General features: G+C 52.7%; 1 protein-coding gene across 1 annotated transcript in view; it reads left to right on the top strand.

Moving 5' to 3' along the window:
• The first annotated feature begins 9,344 nt into the window (after nt 1-9,344).
• Nucleotides 9,345-12,684, top strand: part of CCDC180 (coiled-coil domain containing 180) — an 82,239-nt gene continuing 78,899 nt past the window's right edge. Inside the window, exon 1 of the mRNA XM_073556050.1 lies at nt 9,345-9,422. The gene's annotated coding sequence lies outside the window, so the exon portion shown is untranslated. The remainder of the gene's footprint in view (nt 9,423-12,684) is intronic.

Below are 12,684 nucleotides of genomic sequence, written 5' to 3' on the forward strand. Positions count from 1 at the left end.
CCAGCTGGGGCTGGCAGACCTCACAAAAAACTGAATAGACCAACAAAATCAAGTGTGAACATCAGCAGAAAAACTTAGTTTTAGATGACTAGAACAGAGCTGAAAACCAAGAGCTGACAAGCCAGAAGGAATCACCAGTAAATGAATAGGGCGTCGGCTGTCTTAAATCCAATCTGAGAATCCTGAAATCCAGTCATCATCCTCATTCTCAGGTGGCAGATCTCCACCGATCAAACCAGCCGCACCACCTCCCGTCACCACCAGAGGGAGTCCAGAAGGGGAACTCACAACTGGTGAGAATGAACTCACAACAGGGGCCCATGATACGACTAGTGGACGCAAACCAACTGCCGCTACCTGTCGCTGGAGTGGTGTGGCTGCAAATGACATTATGTGTTAAACCCCTCGGCCGCCGGGGAGTGGTCCTGACCCAAGGAGAGACTAATGACCATCATCCGGTCATCTTGGGCATGAACGTACTGCGGGAGTTTGGCAATCTACTCCTCAACAATCCAACGCAGGAGACCCTAAGTCAGTGGGGTTCTCGCACGGCTTAGGGGCAGGTCTTCCAGCGGTTGGTGCGGGAGGCGCAAGTGCTCCAGGAGTGTCAGGAGGGTGAGGCGCTGGGCAAGGTCATCGCACCGGCGGTCCCTCCGCTCGTGCTTCCTCCGGGGCAGACGGTGGTGACTCTGCCGATCCGCACCCCGATACCACTGGAGGGCGTGGAGGTGCAGGTGGAGCCATGTTACTCAGAGCGCCTGCACCCTGGCATCCTGGTGGCTCGCTCCCTGGCCACCGTGCGGGAAGGGACTGTCTTGGTACATTATGTCAACCTGGAAGACCAAGATGTCACCCTGAAGCCCCGGGCCGAAATGGCCAAGCTGGTGAGGCCATTGGAGGAAATGCTGCCGTATCCCGCAGTCCAGCTGAGGGCGCAACCCGCAGACCCCTGGGCGGTAACGGTACGAATCCAACAAGCTGCCGCACCCTCGGCCCAAGAAAAAGGTTGGGTCATTCTGGAAAGAATGCGGGCCGAACTCTGCGGCCTAGCTCCAGCCCAGCTTCTCCAAGTAGAGACACTTCTTGGGCAATTTTACAGCATCTTCGCCAGCCACGAGGACGACTTCGGATGTACCACAGCCATCACGCATAGGATCCCCACAGCAGGAGCGGCCCCCATCCGGGAGCGATATCGGCAAATACCACCGCAGCTATATCAGGAAGTGAAGACTCTATTAGCCCAAATGCTCCGGAAGGGGGTCATACGGGAGAACCAAAGCCCCTGGGCGGCCCCTATTGTCCTGGTTCGTAAAAAGGATGGCACGCTGCGTTTTTTTGTGGACTACCGGAAGTTAAACGCCTGCATCATCAAGTATTCGTATCCACTGCCCCGCATCGAAGAGTCTCTGTCCGCTCTGGGGAATGCGACGTACTTTTCAACCCTTGACCTGGCCAGTGGGTAATGGCAGATGCCAATGTCGGAAGAAGACAGGGCCAAGATGACATTCATCCTCCCCATGGGACTGTTCGAGTTCAGTCGGATGCCGTTTGGGCTGGCCAACGCCCCCGGAACTTTCCAGCGGCTGATGGAGCGGTGTCTAGGAGACCTCAACTTTGAAGCCACGTTGATATAACTAGACGATATTATCATCTATTCCGCCACGTTCGAGGACCACCTGAAGCGGTTGGGACAGGTGCTCGGCCGGCTGCAGAAGTACGGGTTAAAGGTGAAGCCCCAGAAATGCCATCTGTTCCGCACCCAAATCGAGTACCTGGGGCATACCGTCTCGGCGGAGGGCGTCCGACCCTCTCTGGGAAAGGTTGCCGCCATCCAGGGGTGGCCCACCCCCGAGACGGTGAAGGACGTGCGGGCTTTCTTGGGGTTGGCCGGCTACTACCATCGATTCATGAAGAACTTTACATGCCGAGCTCGAGCCCTGCGAGACCTGCTGAAGGGGGCTCCCGCCGGGGCGAATGGACGGAAGATCCAGTGGCAGCAACCGCAGGAGGACGCGTTTCAAGATCTCAAGGCTGCACTTACGGACGCCCCGGTATTGGCATATGCGGATTTCTCGCAACCGTTTATCCTGCATACCGACGGGAGCCTCCAGGGACTAGGAGCTGTGTTGTCACAGGTGCAGGATGGCCGGGAGAAAGTGATCGCCTACGCTGCACGATTCAGAACGCAACCCGGACAACTACAGCTCCTTTAAGCTCGAGCTTCTCGCGGTAGTGTGGGCCATGACGGAGCAATTCGCAAAGCACCTGGCGGGCTCCGAGGTAGTGGTGCGGACTGATAACAACCCATTAGCCCATCTAGAGAATGCCAAACTGGGGGCCCTCAAGCAGCGGTGGATGGCTCGGATGGCCAAGTTCAATTATAAGATAATCTACAAACGGGGAGCTGAGAATGTGCACGCCGACGCGCTCTCCAGGATCCGACACACCACCCCAGGACGAAGTTAAGACGACGAATTGGAAGCAGACGAGACGCTGTTCGCCCTGACCACCGCCGCGCTTGCGGTCCGCGCTCAAGAAGCGCCTCGTTCAGAACTCCTAGGGGGGATGCTGGAACAGCCCCGCGACAACTGGATCCAGCAGCAACAAGAAGACCCGGAAATTGGGCTCCTGCGCTGTTGGGTGGCTGCCGGACGGGCTCACAAAGACAAACTTTGACCCAAGATGTGTTACTGATGTTGCAGCAGTGGGAAAAATTAACCATCAAAAAGGGACTTTTATATCGAAAAACCCTGTCGCGAACTACGTCAGCTACAATATGGCAGGTGATCGTGCCCGGAACCCATCTCGACCAACTAGCACGGGAGGCCCATGAAAAAGGGGCTCATTATGGTGCTCAAAAGACGCTACAATGGTTGCAGCAGATAATGTACCACCCAAGCTTGCACACGGCTGTAGAAGTAGTTTGTCGTACCTGTCGCTCGTGTGAGCTCACTAAGCACCCCGCGCAACGAGCCCCGGTGCAAACTATTGTAACATCAGCCCCTTTGGAACTTCTTACGGTGGACTATCTAACCATGAGTCCTGCCTACCAGGGGTATGAACACTGTCTCGTGATGGTGGACCATTTCACCAAGTTCGCCGTGGTCACCCCCCACCCGAGACCAAACAGCAGAGTCGGCCGCCTATGCAATTTGTAAGAACTTTATTCAAGTGTATGGCTGTCCACAACGAATACATTCGGACCAAGGGGAATGCTTCCTAGGAAAGGTCATGGAAGAGCTACACCATCTGTACGGCATCGATAAATCACGGACTACACCATACCACCCGCAGGGAAACGGAGCCTGCGAACGATTCAATCGTACGCTGATCCAAATGTTGCGCACCCTGGAGAGCGACCGCAAGGCCCGCTGGCCTGAATATGTCCCCGAGCTAGTGTGTGTAAATAACAATCAGGTGCACCGAGTAACTGGTTACACCCCCTACTCACTGCTGTTTGGACGGGAAGGCAAAGGAATTACGGAGTTGGAATTGAACCCGGAAGAACACCAACCCTGGACCGGAGTATCCTCGTGGGTCCGCAGCCACCGGCACCGGCTGCAGACCCTCCATCGTATCGTTCATACAAAGCTCCAGGATCTAGAACACCAGGGGGGAGCACTGCCCTCACCCGTTGACTTTCAGAGTACTCGTCCTTGATCAACACCCCCAGAATAAGTTAGAACCACGGTGGGAGGAAAACCCGTACTAAATGTTGCGCCGAATAAGCCCTGATGGGCCTGTGTACGAGATACAATCGGAAAGAAGCAATGCGCCTCTCACTCGGGTGGTGCACCGTAACATGTTATGACCGTGTACGTCTACCGATCCCCCGCGGCTCGAGCCGACCCCCCAGGTCCCCGATCCCCGGCCCCCGGTCTGGGACCTGGGCGACGAAGAGGACTTCCCCATCGCATCTGTTGGTCGCCCTACTGAAAGCACTACTGTGGACCCGGACAGTCCACCAGGACCAGCTAGTCGACCACCCTCCACCAAACCTGAGCTTCGACGCTCCGAGCAGTCAACAGCTGGCAAACCCCCTGAACGTTACGAACAGGACCAGTTCATATGGCGACAAGGACTGGAGTACCAAAAAGCTAAACCGAGTTTACGAAAACCCTCGCCCGAGGACTGGCGAGCATACAGGGCGGGGGAGTATGGGAGGAGCAGCCCCCCCTGTCAGATGCCCGGGCTGGAACCAAGGGGGCCGTCATCCATTGTGACAGACAGGAGAGCTAGGGGAGGGACCAGTATAAAGGGGGCGGGGAATTCCCCAGACGATGAGTCAGCAGACCGGGACAGAGAGAACAGGAGAGTGTGGGAGTGACTGCCAACCAGAGTGACTCACCAGCGCCAGGGAGGACTCAGACTGAGGACTCCAGGGGGACGGTATCCAGCAAATCGTCCCAGACTTGCTGCCTCTCCTCAGCCCGCGGCCACTGCGGCCCCAGCACAGCTCGCGGCCGCTGTTATCTCCCCTCTGCCTGCGGCTGCGGCCTGCCTATGGTCACCCGCAGCCCCTTCTCCTGAGCTCGGATCTGCAGCCCGTGCCCTGTCACCTGCGGCCACCCTGCTCACACCAGTGGCCGCGACCAGCACCACGCCGATGGCCACCACTGTCCCGCTCCGGTCTGCATCAGGGTCCGGGCCACTCCTGATCGCGGACTCCCCGTCGCAGTCGTTAGCTGCACAGGTGGCCTGTCACTCGCCACCGTACACCCCTGCTGCCTGCCAGGCTCCGGGGGCTGTGGCCTACTCGTCCCAGGACTCCGCCGGGGCCTTGGGATTCCAACGGCCTCAGCGCGCCAGCGAGCACGAAGACTCCAACAGCGCCTCAGCAACTGGGCCCAGCAACTCTTCCATTGAAAGGCCAGCAGCCAGAATGGTGAGGGACGTCGAGACAGCTAAGTAGACTCTAGACTTAAGGACCCGTAGTCAGCCACACCGCAGCCCTATAGTGACCGGCCGTTGCCGGGAGTAGTCGTGTTCTACATTACCGTGTTTGCTTGTTTAAAGCCCCTGCGTGGGCAACCTGTGTTACCCCTGTATCGGTGATCAGGCCGTGACTGAGGGAAGTCCCCTCAAGTCCCATAAACGAATCCTTAAAAGCACCTTAGTTGTCTCGTGCTCATCGCTGCATCCTGCGTACCTGCTGGTGCCACACATCTATGCTAACGAACTGTCGTCATCTGATCCGTTGTTATATCCTTTGCCTTTAATGTACCGTTTTTTTCCCCTGCCTAACCCTTTATCTCCCGACTAGTGTTGAGCTTTCCGATACCGCAAGTATCGGGTATCGGCCGATATTTGCCGTATCGGAATTCCGATACCGAGTACCGATACTTTTTTCGTATCGGATACCGGAATCGGAAGTCCAAAATGCAATGAGCCACTTTTGTGGCTCTGATTGGCTGCCAAAATGACGTCATCATGATGCGCTGTCTGTGCGCATCATGATGCGCCGTCAGTTCGGGCCTTCGGGGGGTCTGTGCCGACTGTCCGGGGGTCTGTACCGGCCTGCCGGGGGGCTGTGCCGACTGTCCGGGGGTCTGTACCGGCCTGCCGGTGGTCTGTACAGGCTCCGGGGGTCTGTGCCGACTGCCCGGGGGTCTACCGGCCTCCTGGGGGGCTGTGCCGGCCTGTTTGTGGTCTGTGCAGGCTCCGGGGGTCTGTGCCGACTGCCCGGGGGTCTGTACCGGCATGCCGGGGGGCTGTACCGGCCTGCCGGTGGTCTGTGCAGGCTCCGGGGGTCTGTGCCGACTGCCCGGGGGTCTGTACCGGCCTGCCGGGGGGCTGTGCCGGCCTGCCGGTGGTCTGTGCAGGCTCCGGGGGTCTGTGCAGGCATCGTCCGATGGGACTACAAGTCCCATCGGGCGTTGCCTGCTACCATGACAGTGATTGACACATTAGCCAATGATGGGACAGTAGTAGTCCCATCATCCGGCTAATGTGTTGAATGTAAAAAAAAAAAAAAAATTTACATGCTACATACATACAACATGCATACTACATATATACTACATGTAACATACATACTACATATATACTACATGCAACATACATACTACATACATGCTACATACTACATGCATACTACATACATACTACATATATATTACATGCATGCAACATACATACAACATATATACTAGATGCATGCAACATGCATACTACATATATACTATATATACTACATGCAACATACATGCTACATACTACATGCATACTACATGCTACATACATACTACATACATAATACATATATACTACATGCATGCAACATACATACAACATATATACTACATGCATGCAACATGCATACTACATATATACTATATATACTACATGTAACATACATACTACATATATACTACATGCTACATACATGCAACATACACACTACATGCTACATACATGCAACATACATACTACATACATGCTACATACTACATGCATACTACATACATACTACATACATGCTACATACATACTACATACATACACTACATGCATGCAACATACATACTACATATATACCACATGCATGCAACATGCATACTGCATATATACTGCATATATACTACATGCATGCAACATACATATATACTACATACAATACATACATATAGACATACAGTACATATAACAGAGTACATACTCACCGTCACTTGTCACTTTGATCCCCGAAGCCATTGTCGCCTGAGAAATAAATATCAAAATAAAAAAACACCAATATACTTACCCCGATCCGCAGAAGTCCACGAGGGTCCCACGTCGATCTTGCGTGGAGAACAGCAGCATCAGCTGATGCTACCGTTCTCTACCAGCTCCAGGAATACAATGACGGAAGGTAGGTATCCTTCTGCACTGTATTCCTCCACCACTGAAAAAAAAAAGTCCCTAGTCTCACTTTATGGCAAAAGCTGCGTGGGAACTTTCTCACGCAGCAATGGCATAAAGTGAGACTAGGGACTTTTTTTTTACAGTGGTGGAGGAATACAGTGCGGAAGGATACCTACCTTCCATCATTGTATTCCTGGAGCTGGTAGAGAACGGTAGCATCAGCTGATGCTGCTGTTCTCCATGCAAGATCGACGTGGGACCCTCGTGGACTTCTGCGGATCAGGGTAAGTATATTGGTATTTTTTTATTTTGATATTTATTCCTCAGGCGACAATGGCTTCGGGGATCAAAGTGACAAGTGACGGTGAGTATGTACTCTATGTTATATGTACTGTATGTCTATATGTATGTATTGTATGTAGTATATATGTATGTTGCATGCATGTAGTATATATGTTGTATGTATGTTGCATGCATGTAGTATGTATGTAGTATGTATGGAGTATGCATGTTGCATGTAAGTAGCATGTAGTATATATGTAGTATGTATGTTACATGTAGTATATATGTAGTATATATGTAGTATGTATGTTGCATGCATGTAGTATATATGTTGTATGTATGTAGCATGTATGTAGTATGTATGTTGCATGTATGTAGCATGCATGTAGTATATATGTTGTATGTAGTATGTATGTAGCATGTATGTAGCAAGTATGTAGTATGTATGTAGCAAGTATGTAGTATGTATGTTGCATGTATGTAGCATGTAGTATATATGTAGTATGTATGTTACATGTAGTATATATGTAGTATATATGTAGTATGTATGTTGCATGCATGTAGTATATATGTTGTATGTATGTTGCATGCATGTAGTATATGTATTATGTATGTAGTATGTATGTTGCATGTATGTAGCATGTAGTATGTATGTAGTATGTATGTAGTATGTATGTTGCATGTAGTATATATGTGGTATATATGTAGTATGCATGTTGCATGCATGTAGTATATATGTTGTATGTATGTTGCATGCATGTAGTATATATGTATTATGTATGTAGTATGTATGTAGTATGTATTTTTTTTTTTTTTTACATTCAATACATTAGCCGGATGATGGGACTACTACTGTCCCATCATTGGCTATTGTGTCAATCACTGTCATGGTAGCAGGCATCGCCCGATGGGACTTGTAGTCCCATCGGACGATGCCTGCACAGACCCCCGGAGCCTGCACAGACCCCCGGGCAGTCGGCACAGACCCCCGGGCAGTCGGCACAGACCACCGGCAGGCTGGCACAGCCCCCCGGCAGGCCGCACAGACCCCCGGGCAGTCGGCACAGACCCCCGGAGCCTGCACAGACCACCGGCAGGCTGGCACAGCCCCCCGGCAGGCCGGTACAGACCCCCGGGCAGTCGGCACAGACCCCCGGAGCCTGCACAGACCACCGGCAGGCCGGCACAGCCCCCCGAAAGGCCCGGACAGACCCCAGAGAGGCTGTACAAGGCAAAAATAGGGTTTTTCTTATTCCGATACCGGAAGTCCCATAGACTTGAATGGGACTTCCGGTATCGGAATCGGCGATACCCGATATTTTTTTTAGATCGGCCGATCCATTCCGATCCGATACTTTTAAGTATCGGACGGTATCGCTCAACACTACTCCCGACTGTTTAACTCCTTACCTCCCTGCGTGGAGTATTCCCCTTTAAACCTGTTAATCCTTGCCCTGCCTGCGTCCCATCACTGCATCCCGCGTTCCTGCTGGATACCTTACACACACACACTCACACTTCTCAGCGCCATTGTACACCCTGATCCGCACTCCCATTCTCCCTTTTTGCGCTTTCGTTTTTTTCTTCCCCTTTTACCCGCTATCTTTTTCTGTGTTCCCATGATGAGTTTTTGGTGATTTTTTTTATGGTGCAATTTTTTGATAAAGTCAAACTAATCCTGTTTTTATTTAATGGGTGCATAAAATCTGTATTTTCAAAAGCTCCTCATGTGAACGCAGCCTTAATTCCAACGCCTCGGTGACCCCACTATGGGGACGTAGCCTTACAGTTTTCAATGACACCATTCACTTTACCATAGTGCGCTAAAAATGACCCAGTAATGGGATTCTCCAGGGCAGGACGATTATGGCGAGACCTATAAGTGACGTAATAATGCGCAGGGCAAAGAGAGATGAGCGAATCTCCCAACATCTGTTATTCTCCTCCCAGGGGTCAAAGCCAGATGAGCACTGTTTGGCAGTGTAATTAACTTTTTGGTCACATGATCAGCTGATTCCAGATAGAACATAAAGGCATTATCAGTAGCTGTAGCTGACTGCAATGATGGCCGTGTCCATACTGTTACCTGCAGATGCAAGTCTCTGAGTGAGCACAAGAGGGCGCCCGATCACACATCCCATTCACGTATACGTCATGCTAAAAGTCCCGCCCCTATATGTAAATAAGCGGAGTTCTCGCACTTCCCGCGATATTTCCGTGTCGTTGTCATGGTGACCCCACGCTTCCGTACACTCCAGCTTTGTGAGTTAGTGACAGGAGGCGCTGCCGGAGCTCAGGTAAGGACTGTGCGGGGTCCGGAGTGATGGATCACGTGTAAGCGCAGGAGCGCGGCCCCAGAAGTGACTGCTCAGGTCCTGTGTCCCCCGTCACCCAGCTCTGAGGCACCGGCCACTTAAAGGCACAGGACGTCATTTTATAGTTCTCACTTATAGTGACAGAAACTGTAGGAACACGCTGGGCGGAGCCATAACGGACCTATAGGACTGCACGGGGCGGAGCCATGACTGTAGGGCGTGCAAGGGCGGAGTCATAACGGACCTATAGGCGTGCAAGGGGCGGAGCCATAACTGTAGGCGTGCAAGGGCGGAGTCATAACGGACCTATAGGCATGCACTGGGCGGAGCCATGACTGTAGGCGTGCAAGGGCGGAGCCATAACGGACCTATAGGAGTGCACGGGGCGGAGCCATGACTGTTGGTGTGCAAGGGCGGAGCCATAACGGACCTATAGGAGTGCACGGGGCGGAGCCATGACTGTTGGTGTGCAAGGGCGGAGCTATAACGGACCTATAGGAGTGCACGGGGCGGAGCCATGACTGTAGGCGTGCACTGGGCGGAGCCATAACTGTAGGCGTGCACTGGGCGGAGCCATGACTGAAGGCGTGCACTGGGCGGAGCCATAACTGACAGGAGCGCTCCGGGGCACGTGTTGGGTGGAGCCATAACTAAGCGTGCACTGGGCGGAGCCATAACTGACACAGGAGCACTCCAGAGCACGTGTAGGGTGGAGCCATAACTGACCTATAGGAGTACACTGGGCGGAGCCATAACTCTAGGCGTGCACTGGGCGGAGCCATGACTGAAGGCGTGCACTGGGTGGAGCCATAACTGACAGGAGCGCTTCGGAGCGCGTGTAGGGTGGAGCCATAACTGTAAGCGTGCACTGGGCGGAGCCATAACTGACACAGGAGCACTGACCTATAGGATTACACTGGGCGGAGCCATAACTGTAGGCGTGCACTGGGTGGAGCCATGACTGTAGGCGTGAACTGAGCGGAGCCATAACTGACACAGGAGCGCTCCGGAGCATGTGTAGGGTGGAGCAATAACTGACCTATAGGAGTGCACAAGGCGGAGCTATAACTGTAGGCGTGCACTGGGCGGAGCCATAACTGTAGACATGCACTGGGCGGAGGCATAACTGTAGGAACATGCAGGGCGGAGAAACAACTGATACATAAGAGCAGAGCACGTGTAGGGTGGAGCCATAACTGTAGGCGTGCACTGGGCAGAGCCATAACGGTCCTATAGGAGCATACTGGGTGGAGCCATAACTATAGGCGTGCGCTGGGAGGAGCCATAACTGACATAGCGCTCCGGAGCACGTGTAGGGTGGAGCCATAACCGAACTATAGGTGTGCATTGGACGGAGACATAACTGTAGGCGTGCGCTGGGAGGAGCCATAACTGACATAGCGCTCCGGAGCACGTGTAGGGTGGAGCCATAACCGAACTATAGGCGTGCATTGGACGGAGGCATAACTGTAGGCATGCATTGTCGGAGGCATAACTGACCTATAGGAGCGTACTCGGCGGAGCCATAACAGACCTATAGGAGCGCACTGGGCGGAGACATAACTGACCTATAGGAGCGTTCTTGGCGGAGGCATAGCTGTTGGCGTGCACTGGACGGAGGTATAATGGTAGGCGTCCATTGGACGGAAGCATAACTGTAGGCGTGCATTGGGGCGGAGACATAACTGTAGATGTGCATTGGATGGAGCCATAGCTGTAGGCGCGCATTGGGCGGAGGCATAACTGTAGGCGTGCATTGGGCGGAGCCATAACAGACCTATAGGAGCGCACTGGGTGGAGACATAACTGACCTATAGGAGCGTACTTGGCGGAGGCATAGCTGTTGGCGTGCACTGGACGGAGGTATAACGGTAGGCGTCCATTGGACGGAAGCATAACTGTAGGCGTGCATTGGGGCGGAGACATAACTGTAGATGTGCATTGGATGGAGCCATAGCTGTAGGCGCGCATTGGGCGGAGGCATAACTGTAGGCGTGCATTGGGCGGAGGCATAACTGTAAGCGTGCATTGGACGGAGGCATAACAGACCTATAGGAGCGTACTGGGCAGAGCCATAACTGTAATTGTGCATAGGGCGGAGCCATAACAGACCTATAGGAGCGTATGGGCAGAGCCATAACTGTAAGTGTGCATAGGGATGAGCCATAACTAACCTATAGAAGCGTACTGGGCGGGGCCATAGATGTATGTATGCACAGGGCGAAGCCATAAATGACATGTAGGAGTGTACTGGGTGGAGCCATTACTGTAGGAGGACACTGGGAGGAGCCATACCTGTACAAGTGCAACGGGCGGAGTCATAGCTGACCTATAGGAGTGTACTGGTCACAGCCACACTCGGCGGAGTCCAAACTGTAGGCATGCACTGGGTGGAGCCTAAAGTGTACAAATGCACTGGGCGGAGCCATAATTGTATGAGTGCAATGGGCAGATCCATAATTGTATGAGTGCAATGGGCGGAGCCATAATTGTATGAGTGCAATGGGTGGAGCCATAATTGTATGCGTGCAATGGGTGGAGCCATAGTTGTATGTGTGCAGTGGGCGGAGCCATACTAGTAGGGGTGCACTGTTAGGAGCCATAACTACGACCGCACTGGTGGAGCCATAATAGTTGGGGTGCACTGGAGCCATAACTGTACAAGTACATTGGGTGGCTCATTACCGATATCAGCGCACTGGGTGGAGCCATACCTATGTAAGGGGAGGCAGGGCCGTAGTCGTGGCTGACAAAGATTGCTCAATCACGCCCCGGCCTCCCTTCACATGCATACAATGTCCCTTTTGTGGCATACCTTTCTTTCCGTTTTCAGATCCATCCGGATCCTCTCTGATATGCTGAGGTTTGCTTCTTGATGGAATCACACAAAGACGGAGTCCAGTTCCAACTTAACATAAAGAACTTTACCTGGTTCCATTCTCAGTATGTCCGGATCAGTCACAGTTACATCACAGGGATCATCACAGAGTACACTCTTTGCCTTTCCTGTGCTTTCCCTCGCTTCTTCCAGAATGTCCCAGGGTCGTACCGTCTCATCCGGTACCACAACGTTCCTTCGGGTCAGCCTAACTATTTTCAGGAGTTCTCCTGTCCATTTCGCCCCAGACAAAAGGGCATCAGCCCACGTAGTTAGCTGCCACTTATTGGAGCTACCCTGTATTCCCTCAATGTTGTGACCTTCTGCTGCCAGGCCCCAGACGACTGGGCTCCTTTAACGTTACGG

The sequence above is a fragment of the Dendrobates tinctorius genome, unplaced genomic scaffold (genome assembly GCF_039654945.1).
Source record: "Dendrobates tinctorius isolate UK_male_01 unplaced genomic scaffold, ASM3965494v1 ptg000231l, whole genome shotgun sequence".
Classification (NCBI taxonomy): Eukaryota; Metazoa; Chordata; class Amphibia; order Anura; family Dendrobatidae; genus Dendrobates; species Dendrobates tinctorius.